General features: G+C 40.9%; 1 protein-coding gene across 11 annotated transcripts in view; it reads left to right on the top strand.

The window, feature by feature from the left end:
• ZNF644 (zinc finger protein 644) overlaps positions 1-17,828 on the top strand; it is a 641,487-nt gene that overhangs the window by 98,368 nt on the left and 525,291 nt on the right. For 3 of the 11 annotated variants that reach the window (XM_069232340.1, XM_069232334.1, XM_069232335.1), the window contains exon 2: positions 14,538-14,814. The exons of the other annotated variants lie outside the window; for them this stretch is intronic. The gene's annotated coding sequence lies outside the window, so the exon portion shown is untranslated. The remainder of the gene's footprint in view (positions 1-14,537; positions 14,815-17,828) is intronic. 11 annotated transcript variants of the gene reach the window in all.

Raw genomic sequence — 17,828 nt, 5'->3', positions numbered from 1 at the left:
GGCCATTTTTGTGGCCCTGATGCAACCAGAGGACAGGAGTTCCTGGTCCCGACATAGTGGACGGAGATCCACTAATTAGCCTACCAAAGGAGCGCAAGTGCTCAATCGCCTCATATAATCAACCGTGTTGGTGATTACCATGTATGGCGTGCCTGTGTTCCGTTTCGTCCTCAGTGTGGTTATTGTATTACTCGTTTCAGACCCGACTTGAGGTACTTGTCGCGGTGCCATGATTGTGGTGATGAACATAATTTTATTTTAGGATTTATGTGGTATACAGTGAGAGGGTATGTAATGTTTTATGGCATATGCAATGTGGAAATGTTTCTCCTTATTTGGCATTCATAATGATGATAATCTGACAACTGCTTGCTTAGCAGAGTATTACTGATTTATGTTGTTTTTGGTCTAATGATGTTTTGTGAAATACAGTATATTTTTATATAACTTGTTGTGGAGTTTCCTTTGTGGTGTATTCATTGTGTCACTAGTGTTGTGCAAAGGTTTTACACATTGTCTCTGGATACGTCTGACTGCTCGTGCCAAGCTACCTAGGGGGTGAGCAGTGATTATCTTGGGTGTTTAGCTCCCGCGCCCGGACTAGAGGTGTGGTTCTTGTCTGGCTTAGGTACCTAACATAGCCAACCAGGAACTCAATTTCTAGTACTCCTCGTCTGCTGTTCCCTGTGGTATTCCTGATAGTGATTGTTCGGGGTCCTGCTTCTCTCTCCGGTCTCTTCTGCCTCTCTGGGTTCCCCTCTTTCCCTGGCCTCTGGCTACAAAAACCTTGGAATCTGTGTATCCAGACCCTGCTTGATTTGCTATACTCGGACCAGGTGCCTCATGATCTGAGCTGTCTGAGGCAGAGGTATCTGAAAACCACAGAAGACTTGCCTTTGTCCCGACTAGAAGGACCAACTTCTTTGAGGTCAATTTAGAGATGCAGACATTCTTTAGGAAAGTTCGATTGAATCATTACTTTGCGGGATGGACATCACCACCCCAAATAAATGTAACTGGCTGGAGACCACCATCTACATTCATACCTCCATCTCACACTAGGCCAAGAAAGATATTGACATTTGGAAGATGGTACTAAAAGACTTAGACACTCTAGGTAAGGAGGGTAACTATATAAAATATAACCTTTCCTACAATGAGAATATGGCCATCAGAGATTTGATTTATAACACAAAATTGGTTTTTAAGGCCACTGACAAGGGGGGTGGGATAGTCATCCAGGATGTGACTGACTATTGAAGTGAAATTCTGACTCAGTTAAGTGGTGCGACTTGCTATAGAAAAGATCAATAAGGATCCAACGGTGGAGTTATAGATCATGATAGCTCAATTGACTAAAAGAGGTTTGGAACAAGGGCTTATCAGTAGAAATGAACATTTGTTTCTCAAGAAAGAAGAACTGAGAATTATAGTGATCTATGACCTACCCAAAATTCACAAACTGATGGACAAACCACCTGGCAGGCCCATTGTTTCTGGATGTGGTTCCATTCTAGAACCAATATGTCAATATTTGGATCTGCTTCTGAAACCATTTGTACCTCTGACTGATTCATATACTAGAGACCATATGCATTTCATCACCATGGTAGAGGAAATGCCTTTCCCTGCTTCCACTGATGTAGAAATCACTGCATACAAATATTCCTCGGGTGGGTGCCCTGGGAGTAATATTGGAGCTATTGGACACGTGAACAACCCAGCCTGTACAGTTACCTAGTTGGTTCTTGGTGGAGTTGATGGAAATCGCCACGACTAAAAACTTTTTTCTATTTGACACCTGTTTTTTTAATTTTAGGTGAAGGGAGTGGCTAGGAGTGCTGGATTCACTGTAGATCTAGCAAATCTCTGTATAGCTGATTATGGAAGACAACAGATCTTTTCTATTGAAAATACCTTTGTTGGCCAAATAGTTTGTGTAGATACGTTGATGATGTTAATCTGGAGAGGTAATCTAGCTCAATTACACCAGGTTCACACATGGCTCAATACCAGATCAAGTGACATACCTTTCACAATTGAACAAAGTAATATTAGCATCCCATTTCTAGATCCAAGGGTGGGAGTTGAGGAAAGAAAGAACTTTGGAGTTTAAGGTGATAATTTACCCTTTCAACAATTTCTGCGAATGCGCAGAAATTGCACTAGGAAATGTGACTGTTTTAAGGAATCATACATACTCATACAGAAACTTTTAGAAAGAGGCCCTAGACATCTGGTGAGAAAAGCATGAAAGAGGGCATGGTACAATCACAGGGAATCTTTACTTGAACCATGCAGGAAAGACACTTCAATTGATAGGATTGTCTGTCACTATATTCAGTCCAGTGAGTAGTGAATTGAAAAAGATTGTCATAAAACATTGGGGTCTCCTAGAAGGGTGCATCTCTACTAAGGAAATTGCCTTTATTCTCTTACAAACGGGGAAGAAATCTCAAAGATGCCCTGGTCAGAGCAACACTACCTCAACCATGCAAAACTATTCTTGGCACACTGTGGGGACTCCTGGCATTAGTGAGACACTTTAAATGTGTCCAATGTGTGGCATTTAAGTTATGTCAAAACACTTGCAAGTTCACCTATAGAAATATAGATATCACTCTTACAGGTTTCAGTAATTGTAAAAGCAAGATGAGATTTGGTGTCTGTATCAAATGATCTACATAGGACAGACACCAGAGAAGGTGAAGTGCAGGATTCTGCAACATAGAAGCAGAATAAAATGCGGCACAGCAGGAGCCCCACTGGTGGAACATTACTAGAGATTTCAACATAACGGTGACAATTTAAAGTGATAAGGGGCGTGAGCAGGTTTCTCTTGGACCACGGGGAAGGAATAAAGCAAGTCTTCTCTCCAGAAGGGAACTATTTTGGATGGACAAGTGCAAAACAGTAACTCATGGCCTCAATACTCTTGAAGACTGGAGACAGGCTGCTTTTATGTAAGTGGCACCGGCCTACAAGATTTTGTCAAGCACCAGCAATACTGTATTGAGAATACGTGTTTCTGAAAGTTTGTCTAGTTTTGCACTATTTTATGCGTATTATAGTTGCTTCTATCTGTGACCATGCACTCACAACATTTGCCATTACCACAGGCTTACTAGCATCAATTAATCATTTTGCATTTCTGTTTGGCAGCATTTATTAGCATACTTGTTTACAGATTCTCGCCCCGCAGGACAGCCCAATGAGAGTATAGGATAACAGGGCTCGAAAAATCCAGTCGACCACTCGCATTGGTGAGTCTTATTTGCTCAGGTCAAGCTATTTTTAATACTTTCTCTTTAATACTTGTCCTTTCTGGGGAGTTGACACTGAACAAGTGTATTGTTCAGTTGAAAAGTGGAGGGGCAATAAAAGATGCCTTTAAATCTTGTTCTTATGTCACATTTGCTCTGTGTTCACAGACAGAGGTCAAAGTCAGTTTTTCTTACAATTAATTTTCCTTCTGACTGCAGAGTTCCAGGACTTTGTAAGGTGAACTGTGTGACCTGCGGCTTAGGTTTTTCCTAACACACAACATTTAAATGACTAACACCCTATATCCTTTTATTTTACATTCTCAGTCGGCTGTGCAAGCCCTTTTTTATATTTCTGTGTGCATCCCCTTGTGCACCTTACGCACATCCATGATGATATTTAGCTGGTTCCAGCTTCACACCACCAGCTTTAGTTTGACTCCACACAGCGAGTTTTCCAGCTTTAGTTAGCAGTCCAGAGAGATCTCTGGCGAGTTTGCCCAGCTATTTAGATTCCGTTTTTCTATATGACTGTCCTATAATTACTTTTACGTTTTGACTCGAGTGTTGGGGCAGATGACAACAGCCGGTTTGCATGAAACGTAGGCTGGCTTATCCCTCCTACGAGTCTCTTACAGATGCAGTGTTGCAGCCTCTCATTACCTCCCTTCCAGCGTGGGACTGATAATTATAGAAGTTCTTCAATTCTTTTGTTTACCTCCAAGGAAATGTTTTTTTTTTTTAGCCCACACTGCCCACCTGGCTGTGAAATTGGAGCATGTGAGTAGCTGTATGTGTACCAATGTTTTCAAATAGATTCACTATATTGGGCAGATTGTAGAGCATTACCGATCCTATTTATTTTTAGGCTGTCTATGGATGTTCACAGATGCCTCCCCTGGGATTAAATATATGGTTATTGATGGACTTTTGACGTAGTTCTCTTGGAGACTTTTTCCCTCGGGTAAATGCAACCGTAAACAGATGTTTTAGATTATTTTAACCTGGGCTGAGATCATATAGTGATTGTTTCTCCTTCTATAACTCTTTCAGTGTTGTTGGAAGGATTGTTGCAAGCTCTGAGTGGAATACCCCATAGATTAGGAGACCACTTCCATATTACCCTCTGGTATGTCATACATTTATGAATCAGATGTTTTACATAGAGGATGTAGTCTCTAGATTCCGATACTCGTTGTCTATTTATTCTAAGGTGTCTCCTTTTAATTTGCTGTCCCGATGATGACCTGTTTATGATTATTTGGCATTGGGGGGTCGAAACATAGACAGTTTTGAGATGTGGACTGTTTTTAATTGGAATGTGGATTTGTTGACACTTGGGAAACAAGTGTCTCTATAAACAGCACGCTATCATTTTTCAGTCACATGTATATTTAATCACCTTGTCACTTAGGCAGTGTGCTATCACTCAATAGGAGAACCTTTAAGAAATAGTTTCTACTTGAATTTTGAGTCTTCCTTTTGCTGAAATAAAATATGCTTTAAATGTATGAGTAATCCTTAATTGTGAGAAGGGTTCTTTTGAAAGAAACTATTGCTGTGGAAGTCGAGGGCTACACTTCCCCTGTGAGGGCCACTTGTACTTATATTCCATTGCAGGGTGGGCAAGATCTTTGATGAAATAATCTGATGTGGATTTGAGTTAGTTTGCAGTTCATACTTTAAGAGTTCCTATGGTGATTATGGTGTTTTGGTGAGGAGGGAGTTTGAGATTTTGAAAGTGGTCGACTAGTTGAATGTGTGTGTGTTTTCAGAGTTTTATTTGTTATCTGTTAAGCTTTTGGCCAGTCTGGCTGTACAAGGCTCCAGCATACATAATGATAGTTTCGGGCCTTGTAACGAAATTGTGATTCTGTGATTATTATGCAAAGAGAATCTACATTTTATTAAATACACGGTCACTAACATTATCCTTGGCTTGTAAGAAAAGATATCAAAATGTAGAGGATTTTTTTTGGGTGAGTGTCTGTTTTTGAATGTAATGCGTTATATTTGTTCTGGATGGTTCCAGTATGGACTTTGTTAATTTTATGTATTTGATGCCTTGATAATTTAATTTAAATTGATTTATTTTTAAATATTCGTTTCTGTTGGATACAACTACCTGTGGATTCCTCACCTTATGAATTCTCCCATACGCCAGCATCTGACGGAAAATCTTCTTCCCAGCTCTCAACGTCGACGAGGACGTCACAGTTGTGTGGCTCCACGCCACTCTGTCTGATGTCACTGTGCCAATAAGAGGTCCTCGCCGGCGTGCTGACGTCAGTTTCACCTATTTTTTACGTGCCTTTGAGGCGAACAGGTGAAAACCGACCTCACAATAGCTCAAACGAATACATATATACATAAAACCATAATGATGCAATAAAATTATAACCGTCATTTATTTATACATACATATAATTACTAATACCTATATACACTTGTAAAACAGAAATCTTGGTATGACCAGACAGGCAACGGGGAGGCGGGAGGGACTGTGAGGAATCCACAGATAGCTCATATATCCACCAGAAAAAGTGTTACTGAAGGTAAGTAACTTGTTCTTCTGATGGATACAACTCCTGCTGGTCCTGTCAACGTTTACTACAAAGTAGTATGCATGTGTGTACTGAGATATTTACCACTGTGATAGTGCTCACTGCCCCTAGGTTTGTAAATTGCATTTTGTACATGGATAATACTACTGTAGTAATAATTTAGGTACTACAAAATGCCGGTTGTATATCAGGTCCTTCATGTTATGCTTAACCTTAAGATATGAATGAAGTATAAGTTTTTGTGTTGCCATGTACCCTGGGATTAGAGAGCAGCAAGGTAATGGGTTGCTGCAGGACGTGACAGGCTTTGGAGGCAGGTACAGGCCACTTGTGCCTCATTGACTACCATACCACACCCGCTCCTCGAGCCCTGCTTAGGAAGAGTCAGTCAACCTATCCTATTGAAACGCAACAGTTTGGTCTTTGGCTAGCTTAGACTCTGTGCTAAATTCTGTTAATAGCAAATATGTCCACCTACTCGATCAGCCACAGTCATCTGTGAGCTGCAAACTTTGGCTATGCTTGCTGTAATTATGAGATCATTGCAGTTTTCTGTTGTTTCACTGATAGTGAAATGCTTGTAAGAGTGTTTTGCTTTCCTTGCATAGACATGGTTGTTGATGCAGTATTAATGTAAAGACACCATTTCATGATTGGTATTTTATTCAGAGAAGTAAACCATCCATTAGCACAGTTAGCAACACCAATCTGCATTCTCAAACATAATGTGCAGTGTTTGCACCCATGGGCAGAGTGGCAGGGTGGACAGAGAATGGACAGAATGTTAAGCATTCAGTATCTGCATCCACTATGGCCTGCCTACATAATATTATAACAAATGTGGCCCTATTACTACAAAACTACTGTGGCAAAATGTGAAAATGCAAAGCAGGTTCATTGATTAAGAAACAAATAAAAGGTGGTCATGGTTTACACCAGCACCCCAAAATATATATATTCGTTGTGAGGTGAAAAGGGAGTGAATATTGGAATATATTATAGAATAATAGCATGTCCTTTAATTATTTGGCTCATGGCTTTAAAGAGTTTATGATGATAGAAGAATCCTCAGAAGTGCTAATAATGGGTTAATGGATTGTTTATATTCTGATGGATACAACTACCTGTGGATTCCTCCCCTTATGAATTCTCCCAATGTGCCAGTGAAGAATTCATAAGGTGAGGAATCCACAGGTTGCTAATGTATCCACCAGAAAAAGCATTACCGAAGGTAAGTAAATTGTTCATTGTAACCATAGAGTAGATAAACTGGTTTGTTTGTGAGTAATGATATTGTAGCAGCTTAGTATTATGTTAAATGAATTTCCAGGAACAAATATTGGAGGTGGTGTAAGCAGAGCAAGAGCTGGCCTAGTGGAGGCTCAGCTGTGTAGTTGGTAGCTGCTGAGTCTTCTGCTAAGCCGTCATGATACGTCATCCAACAGTTCAGTTATTTAAGGCAGGCGAGGAGTGCAGAGTGACCGAAAATGATATCTGTGAATTTTATGGGAGGCAAACATTGCATCACTGTTACAATTGTTGGAGCCCTTACATCGGTCATATGTATACACAGATATATATATTCACTTTACAAAAAAATGGTTAAAGGATGTTATAGTTAGGCTCACATTTTAAATTTACAAAACCATAGAAATTTACCTGTTACAATTAGTTATTTCAAGTAACTATAACTATTGCCCTAAGGTACCTATTACTCGCACCCCGCCATGCACAGTTTTCTCATCCATAATAGTACTTCAAATGTTGCAGTGATATTACTAATGATGTTCTAAAACATGTCATGAGAGTTGTAATATCTGGGGTAATTAGCAGTGCATGGCGAGAGCACGAGTTATAGTTACCTTAGGGTAAAATGTGAGCCTAACTATGTCCTTGTAACGTTTCTTTAAATGTAAAGTAATTTTAATTACTATGCGTTAATCCAACCCTGCACTTCACACGATATCTGGCTGTGTGTGGCTGAGGTTGGCCGCAGGGCATGGGCTGCTGCACGGCCCTGTGGCCAATCCCCTATAATCACCCAACCCCCCCATATCCTTTGGCTTTGCATGACAGAGGTTGGCCTCAGGGCCTGGCCAAAAGCCAGGCCCTGAGGCTAACCCCCTATAACTGCCAAATCCCTCCGTCAAGGTTTCCAGATAACTTTTCAAGGTGAAAATCCATAGAAAAAACACTTGCATTGCCTTCACCATGCGCAAGATATTTGGATGATTTGCACTTTACAGAAGTGCATCTTTAACTTGGGCACCTGCTTTGTTTATATCTGTAAATGCTTCCTGTTGAGGTTAAATTTCTGTGAAATAAGCATCGTGCCAGAATGAATCCTGCCCTGTGTATTTATCCAAGAGGAGGCCAGCATTCTGTGCAGAATGTCTACTCAACTTTAGTGCTTCCTACTGGCTAATTAGTAAGTGATACCTTGTTGGGTAAATGTATACTGCATCTCCTACACTACAACTGCCTAAATGTCTCCAGGAACAGTGTGTTCCTGTAACTTTGCCAGTGTTATTGTTTCTTAAGCGTCTCCATTGGATAACTTTACAAGGTGGAACTGCAGAGAAAACACAATGTTTTTTACACTTTATAGAAGGAAGTGTTGAACTCATGGAGGATCTTTGTGGAACTCTACAGTTGAGGTTGTGGGCATCCGAGGAGTACAGTGGCAAGCTGGCTGGCTTTTCTGTGTGTGTGTGTGTGTGTGTGTGTGTAGGTGTGTGTGTAGGTGTGTGTGTAGGTGTGTGTGTAGTTTTTATTTTATGTGACATGCAAATGATTTTGGTCGAGTCTGTATTTTTGATGTATTTGACCCCACTAACTGGAACCACTGTTGCGTTGGGGAATGATTCTGACATGTGAATCTATGAAAGATTGATATGCTGCAGGACTCCAGTAGTAGGCTAGTCGCACATTTCATAATTGTGTGCAGCTAAATTCCTCTCCTGCAGTTCATTAAAGACTTTGATATCATACCTCATGCATGCATCGGTTGAGAATGAGTAAAGTCTCTGTCTATCAGAGATGTGGATACATTAGTAATGCTTGATTTGGGAGGTCGTTTTTTAAAAGTCTTTGATCTGTCTGAAAACGTGCAGTTCCTGCAGAAGTATCAGGAGGAATAGCACCTAGTCCCAGAGAGAACATGATGTAGTCTGTGAACTTGGATGTGTTTCTGCTACACACCCTTCCATCAAAGTGGATCGCTTTCGTATATTGTTTTTTTCTGATTTTACTTGCTCTGGGTTCTGTTAAGAGTGGAAGGAGTGGTGACAAGGGGCAACCCTTTCTGACCCATCTTCACAGTTCTAATTTGTCATTCCACATTAAGCCCTATGAACATTGGTGAAAAGGTATAGGTTGGTAGCATCGGGTTTGGAGCATTCCCTTCCATACACACTTGCTTTAAGTCTGATGCCGTTAATCCATTTAACCCTGTGAAAATCTTTCTTTTGTTTAGATGAGTACAGCTGTGTCTACCTTTTTGGTTGATTATTCTAAAGTATGGGTAATTCCTCATTCTGTTGAATGCATATGTGTAGAGGACTAATTCATATTGTTCTAGGTCACTTTTTTTGGGATGTGTGTAGTCTGGTAGATAAAATGCTTGTAAATTATTTTCCATCGGTGTTTTACTGTGGTAGCCTGATATAGAAAGCATATATCCTTCTGTCTTAGCACAGTTTTGAAACGAGTGCAATTATCTGCCTTCTCGCTGCTGGCTGTAAACCCACCCATCTGTTGAAAGGATTTGGCGTTTGCATAATGCGTCCACCACCCATGGAAAGAATGTTATAGAAAGCTCTTGTTATACTTTACATATCCAAGGCTTTATTTGATTTCTTTTCTTCCATTGCAAGCTTTAACTCCTAGCCGTGGGCGTGGATCCCAGTTTTTCAATCTCTAAGGAGTACAGAACTGGTAACCAGTCTTGAGTCATTTATTGGAAATTCCATTTACAAACAAAAGTACCTCAGTCAAACTGGTCAAGAAAGTAAACATTTTAAAATTTCTTAAATAAGCCACTAATTGTTGGTAAAAAAAAAAAAAAAAAAGCCTAGTGGAGAACAAGGTGGGGAGAGTTTGGTGAGAATTTGAGTCATTCGTAACAGGTTTGGCTAAATTCAGAAAGCAGAAAGGCAAGTGATAGCATGTTATTCCAAGTAGTGAGAATATGCCAATTCGACTGACGTTTGAAGCAGTGGAGGGAAAACCTCCCCAAAATGTTATAGGATTCAAGGAAGTAAATAACATTTCTCTGAATATTGGGCAGGGTAGCAATAACTCAAAGTGCCAGACCTATTTCAGACACACGGTGTATTAAATGAGTCGGGTATACCTAATTAGGGGTGGCACCAAGGAAAGTTATAGAGCCTGTGTTCCCCTACAATGAGATAAAGTGACATTTGAAATATGGGAAAGGGGATGACTAAGAGAACAGGGGACTCTTTCCAAACTCATTTAGTCACTGCAGTAGTTCTCAGAACGAAGTTGCCTACTCCAATGTACTGTGCAAATATGCCCTGGTGACATTATATAGCAATACAGTCATTGTCATCCCAAGCCAAACAAAGACCTCTTAAAATGCACTTTTATTAGACTCATCCTCCTTAAGTTAGGTAGCAAAATCATAATTAAGATCTTAGCACCCAGGGCTCAACCGTGGATTTGTGGGTTCTTGGGCTTAGCAATTATTCAAAGTTCATCCATTTGCATCCTAGCTGAAAAGTTCTCTTGCATACTACAAAAGGGCCTTTTCACCATAGTTCAGGAAAATTCAGCTTCCTGAGTGGCTTGCCTTCCCCCTTACGTTCAGTGCAGCTTTTTGCAGCAAACTTCTAGCTACATCAGCACTTGCAAGGTTAATATGGGTTTGACTGAAAAATAAATTGAAAGACTGTGGGACATAAAATTGTAAGTGCTGATCAGTTGGTTGAGAAAAGAATATTAGTGTAAGAAAGCTGTCCTTGTAGTCAAGCAAGGAACTTCTGTTCAGCCACTGGGCTCTTGAAAAGAACATTCATATCGTAAAGGCTCTTAAGTTGCGTTTAACCATCAACACCTTTTATATTCTGTGAAACCAAATCTACTCACTCCCTGTCAAATCCTATAGCCTCATCAATTTGCCAGAAAAGGCTTTTTTTCCTTTTTAGTAAATACTTTTCAAATTGCTTTTTGTTCAACATACTCAATTCTGCAGTAAGCAAAATACAACTTCATTTCATTTTCAATAGTTCAGATCAGAATTAATTAAGGATACTTGAATCATATATGCCTAAAATCCTATAGTCTTCAAATTTATTTAATTAATTACTTATCCTCTGTTACATTACAGTACACAATTTATGGAACAGTGTATTCATGGGTGTAATTTGAATGAGATCTACGGTTTGTGTTTAGCCAATTTCCATGCTTGCCAGCTTGCGGATAGTCTGTCTCAAACTTAAATTGCTTAGTTTCTCTGGTGCTGATCCATACGAAGGATTACCGCAGTGCTTTTCAATGAACAAATGCAATTCTGTATTGAGTTTGCAATCTTACAAATAACACATTCAAAAGGGAAGGAGGTGGTAGATTAAGGGAAAAGGGGTGTTTCAGTAGGTGAGAAGAGGCATGGAGCGTAATGGCAATGCTGGAAAACATCAAATGAGAATTTTAATATTAGTAAATGAGAACAAAGCTGGGATGTCAGATAGCAGCAGCAGAGGATTGATTTTAAATTCCTGTAGAATGACAGCAGTAGTTGGTCTGGAGCATACTGAGAGTTGCAGCATCTCATTGCCCTGGGAGCCTGCAGTGCTGAACACAAACATTGTACGAATTGATCTCCGGTTGACACAGATTATGGAAGAAGAGAGTTTGCTTGGGTTTTCAGGGGGTGATGGAACCCTGACATTCTAGGCCTCTTTAACAGCTGTGGATCGATAAACTAAGTAATGAGTTTGAGGTCTGAATTCAGACACAGCATCGTGCTATCTTAAACCATTGCATTTCCTCAAAGGTCACATTTTCTTGTTGCTGTAAATGATCCAGTTGACAAAGGATTGACAAAGACTCAAATCCTGATTGTTTTCCCCAAGCAGTTCTTTGCCTAAGGTCCAAATAAAACCGGGGACATTGCTATACTTCTCAGGAATAATTTCCAGGTGTACATTGTCAAACAGTTGGGCAGACCCGATGGATGAATGTTGGATCTCACTGTCCACTGTCATAACCTATCTGTTGTCTCAATATAAATCTCTAATCCTTGTCCTGAAAGATTCCAGACACAATATGGTAACTTTTTCAAGAATATAAAAGAATACTTTTGTCGGGGGATTTGAATATGGTAATAAGTGGTTCATTGATAGTACCTGCGCCTGTGGTTGCAGCATCTAATAGAGAAAGACTGCTCATTACTCAGATGTCCAGTGAGACATTTGAACTTTAAGAGTGACAAGATATCAGACTTGACAAGTAGGTGCTGCCAGGTGGCCACTTGTTTAGGTTTAATGTACCTCCATTTGGTTCACCAAAGCAGACTCTAAAGTATGAGCTAACCTTATTGTGCAAGGCAATGACACCTTTTTGATGAAACTGGCTGTAGAACATGTCCTTCCTGTCCACAGAAGTAAAGGTATTTACTTAAAATACTTTCTGGCTGAAAAGCAAGGTCCCAGGAAGGAATTTGGGCCGATTCTAAATTTGATTGTTGATCAAGTGGATCAGGAAGTCAAGAGGATAGGCTGATTCTTTGGTCCTTCCTAAAGACATTAATCGTGTGTATCATTTATTATAAGTTGGATCTTTCTTACGTATATTTCTCTTTGAGCAATATAAATGTTTTGATAGCTGAGATTGTTACCAATGGAGACCATTCTAATTTGTGCAGAGGATAACTAAGTCCCTTGTGCTCCACAGAAATTGTTATACCTTCCTTGTTCACTTAGCTAAGAAAGACATCGTAATAAACACACACAATCTTTTTTTGAGGCTTTGGGCTGTGGCAGTCCTTCTCCATTGAGGCCACCAGGTGGTCTTGTAATTTGGTCTCTTACATCTTTATCCACTGGACAGTAGGTCCACAGCCAGATGGCACTGGAAGCTAGAGCGCTACCATTATATGCACAAAGCTGTTTAAACATATGACCAGGTTGGTTTCCTGTGCCACTGCCTTCCTGGTCTCTATCAGTTTTGTGTGGTGCATAACTGAACTAAAAGCCCTGTATGCCTTGCAGCTTTTTTAATCAGAAAAAGTTTTTCAGCACATTGGGGCTTACTACTATACTGTTTAACTTGAAGAGTATGAAAGTTATATTCATTCGACCAGTTTTGGATCACCTATTACTAAGGGATACAGAAAAGGCAGCAATTGAAGATTTCTGTCTCCTTGTTTAATGTTAAGTGTCTAATGCTACTTTTAGGATGGGTCGTTTCTTCTTTCAAATACCTATGCATAATCTAGCACAGCCAAATAGGCCTTGCTTGCATTCTCCAAACATATTGAAGGCAGAGCCATCAGCATGACAGTTAGTGCTTTCTTCTATGTATTTACAACATGTTTTGAGGTTAGTATTTGCCTAAAGGTAATGGCTGTCCGGATACTGGTTCCCTGATCTGATTATGCCTTACCTTTCTTTATCTAAACAGTTGAAGAATTCATATACAAACAAAACTGTATGTAGGGTCATACTAAAATTACAATATGGTGACTCTGTTACATGTCTCAAATTGGTTTCTGTTCTAACGCTCTCTCCCTGTTTGTTTTATTAACCTTGCAAGCTTCAGTATCTTTGAATAATTAAAAAAAAAGAAGCTTGTTTTAATCAAGAAAAGTTTGAACATTGCATCAGCTAAGTTAGGTTTATCCTGAGTGTCTTCCATACACCACTAAAATTACATACATCTTTCACAGTTTTGTTCATTACCTTTTCTGCTGATTATTTCACAGGTTAAGTTTGGTAATAGAGTCCAAACAACATCTTTTAGCTGGGTGAGAGGGATCACTCAAATTTGAGGGTACTTGAGGGACATCTAGTCCAACTATCCTATCATACCAGCACATCATCTGTCTGTAACCCATTTCGTTGTCCACAAGTACATACTGCAGTTAGTAGATTTTTAGTTTCCTGCGTGAATTGTTGTCCTTTTTATGAGGTAGTGGAACCCAAAATTCTTGTAGCCTAGCCGCTTAATGTGTTGCACTATCTCAGTATGTTATTATATTGTTTAACCAGTCTATGTACTCAGGTTGGCCTACTAATTCAGCACATTGCCACTCTCCTCTTTGCCAGTACCAGCACCACTGACACACACTTGCTACATTCCAAATGTTCTAACTCAGTAGAACTAATAATGGAATGCATGGCATTTTAACACAATATTTTTTGTATGATGTCAAATATTTGATCCCAATATTTCATAATTAATGGACAACTCCGTGCTAAGTGCAGAAAATCAGCTTCAGACAAATATGTAAGCTCTTAAAGTGCTAGCTGCTACCTTCAGTATTGCCTGTGTAAGAATATCACATTTGTATGGCTGAGGTACAAAGAATACAATAGCTAATACGATTAGTAAGATAATTTCTATCAAGTTAAATCCAGCTAATGTGCAAACTGTAAATGAACAACACACTAACCATGGTTTCAGTCCTGCTGATGTTTGAATATGAGAATGGTGGCTCACTACAAAATTTTTAATCTTTCATACACAGCTCTTTCCTTGTGGGGAGTGCACATGTGGTTTGAGAACATGTGGCAATTGATCAGTGGAAACCAGCCGAAAGGCCCAGGGAGCTAAGCGACTGCTGTAGGTAATCTCGCATAGGTGAATACTACCTCCTGTGCATTTCCAGCCAAACATGGTGGCCCAAAGACCCTCTTCCGCACGTTGAAAGCTATCGCAACAGTTCACAGATGCCACCTTCCTGTCCAAAGATTGTTTTATCAGGCCGAACTCTAGCCTGATTTGTGCCAGAGACGCATATTGTGGTAAGTCAAGGATGTTTTTAAACATTTATGTGACTGTATTTTCTAGTACAGTAATGTTGCGACCCTTCAGTCCCTCGCTCCCATAAGCCAAAGTTGTGAGGACCTTAGCTTTAGCCACCTCCAGAATAGGGCAAAGCAAGGACTCCATTTTCCAGTGCAAGTCCAATTGCGAGGGCTTTGGCTTTCTTCTTAATTTCCTCTAGTTGTACTGCAAACGTTCTGTTAGAATTGAAAAAAACCTTAAGTATTCATATACATTTACTGATTCAAACTTTTTGTTTCCCAGTTTCCAATTTTGGCTGATAATAATCTTCCTTTGGAATATTAAGGTGTGTTTTTATTTATTTATTTATTTTTTTAATCTATGGTCAGCCTATTTTCGATTGAGTATTCCAAGGTTGCGTCGTTTGTTTGAGTATTCCAAGGTTGCGTCAAAATGACGTTGAAGCCCCACTCTTGTTCTGCTGACCAGGACTAAATCATCTGGATACAAAATATTTGATAACAAGATTTCTCCCATTTTTGGTGCACGACTATTAACTTTGTTTAGTGATGCTTGGTGTTCTGCAAGGAATATTTAAAAAGCGTCGGGCCAGGACACAACCCTGTTTTAGTCCTTCTGTGGTTGGTATCTTCCTGGAGAATCAGAAGTTAGCTTCCAGTTGAATTCTGATCTATGTATTCAATTGTAGCATTTGTACTGCTCTTAAAACACCTACCTCCTGGAACCTTCTAAGCCACTAGTTTTGCCCTGGGTTTGCTGCGCTTTACCTTATCAAATACAGATTTCTAATCAATGATACATAGATGAACAGGTTGTTTATAAGACATTGCAGAATAGTTCAGCAAGGATTAGTCCATGATATTAGTCATTGACCCCGTTTTTTTGGGTGCAGCTGCTCTGATTTAGTGGGATTATGCAGTTTTCATCAGCCCAAGAATGTAATTCTTCCAGAATAATTCCTGTGAAGTATTTAGCTTCATCATCTATCTTGGCCACTAATCAGTAGTTCTCAGGTTTACTCGTCACCTCCTTTATATATTGGCAAAATCACAGAGCCACTCGATGAGGCGAGGGCCCCACTGCTATCTAGGAGTAAGTTATAAAGTGACTTTAACCTCCTTGCCTAGAAAGGTTGATCTTCCTTGAAGATTGCTGGTGTGATAATGTTTGGCCACGGGTCCCCTTCTCTGCGTTCTTTAGAAATTTGCTTTTCAATGTTGTGTGTGTAGATTAGTAAATCGGCTGCAGTCTGATTCTTCATGCTATAAGGAGATTTAATATTTGGGTCAGTAATCTTTGTTGTAGTTTCTGTGCTTGGGCCTCCTGCTCTAATTGATAATTTGGATGCGGTCTGGCTGTTCCGGCTATAAGGAGGCCGTGGACCTTGGCTCAGCAGCTACCTGTTCTGTTGGTGCATTTATGCTTGATCCTGCTGTGCAGTTTGTCCATGAATATAGCTTCTCATCCCAGTACGGATACTCATGATCTTTATGTCCAACCCCTGAACATCTGCAAGAGAAAAACTGTAGCTCTTGGGGCAATATTCCTCCTTGTAGTTCTAATGTTGCCTATGAGGATATCTTTGGTTGTTCTCCACCCTGTGAGCTAAATTGTTCAGCCAGGAAGTGGGCCCAAGTGGCTTCAGCGATGTTAGAGCTTGCCTCCCTGATTCCGGTGGTGTTAATGCTGTTCACCATCTGCCAGAATCTGGGTAAGTTGTTCCCTTTTATATCCCTGAGTAATTTTGCCCAGAAGGTGTCACTCCTTGTTCTTAAGAGTTGCCCTTTCCACTTTTTTAAAGTCTTTTTTGCCTTCCTTAGATCGTTCCATAGGGCCAGATTGCTCTACACCCTTCGCAGAGCCATCCTAAGTGGTTGATTTGCTTTATCTTATAGAGAATTCTAGCTGCAGATTCCTTACCTTAGAATTTCCTTGCGTCAGCTTTGAATCTGGAATTTTTCTGGTGAGCAGTACCCTGCGTGCGCCGTTGAGTGGCATCATTAGGATCTGCATGCGTCATCCGGCTTCGCGTGGTGCCGTCAGCATCGTTGGAGTCGTCTGTGACATCACGGCCTCCTATATAGGCACCACCCCTGCGCGCGCGCGCGTACATCAGTTCTTTTCTTTCCGCGCCAGTTAAGTGCAGAGCTACCCTTTTTCGACGGTTTTGTTGAAGATTTTTCGAATTGTCTGAGCGATGTCTTCAAGAAAGACTAGATTCAAACCATGTGGTGGATGTCATCGCACCATGTCGGTTACGGATCCACACCAGGTGTGTCTCTGGTGCCTTGAAAAGGACCACGATTCAAAGTCATGTCCCAGCTCAGGCCATGGCTCCGAACGCCTTTATAGAGAGATCCTTCAAGCTTCTAGCGGCCTGGCAGCCATCTTCGGTTAGTGCGACTTCGAGGGGATCACGGTCCCGCTCTAGGAGAAGATCGCAGCACCACTCAAGTAGCCCCAAATCTTCTTCGTCGCATTAGAGATCTTCGGGGCATTCAGGTAAGAGGCACAAAAAGAAGTCGTCCAAGCTGACTACGACTTCGCTACGCCTGTCGGCCGACGAGGCTTCCAGGGTACGTCAATGTTCAGGGTACGTCAACGTTCCGAGCGCGGTACAGCAGAGCTATCGCCAGGGCTGACTTTGCGTCTTCCCCCTTTTCCAGGGACCGGCTCGACCCCTGCAAAGTATTTTACAAGGCTATGTGCCTTGTTTTTGAGTGGGCGGCACCCTCGGGTGTGTCTTTGGGCCCCGCGGTGTCAGCAGGGGCGTCATTGGATTCGACGTCAGCGGCTTCAGCCTCGGCGCTGTTGGGGATGCTGGGATCCGATAGTGGATCCGGACTGGCGCCGATATCTCAGTTGACTTCCGGCACAGGGCCCGACGTCGACTCTCCCTCCACCACTGGCGCCCACTGGATGATCTGGAGCCGGAACGTACGACGCCGATTCTGACTTCAGCGCCGATTAGGCCCAGATCAGTGCCTGAGACTTATTCAGAACAGCCAGG

Source organism: Pleurodeles waltl, chromosome 4_2, assembly GCF_031143425.1.
Source record: "Pleurodeles waltl isolate 20211129_DDA chromosome 4_2, aPleWal1.hap1.20221129, whole genome shotgun sequence".
Lineage (NCBI taxonomy): Eukaryota > Metazoa > Chordata > Amphibia > Caudata > Salamandridae > Pleurodeles > Pleurodeles waltl.
This window is presented reverse-complemented; position numbering and strand designations above follow the sequence as displayed.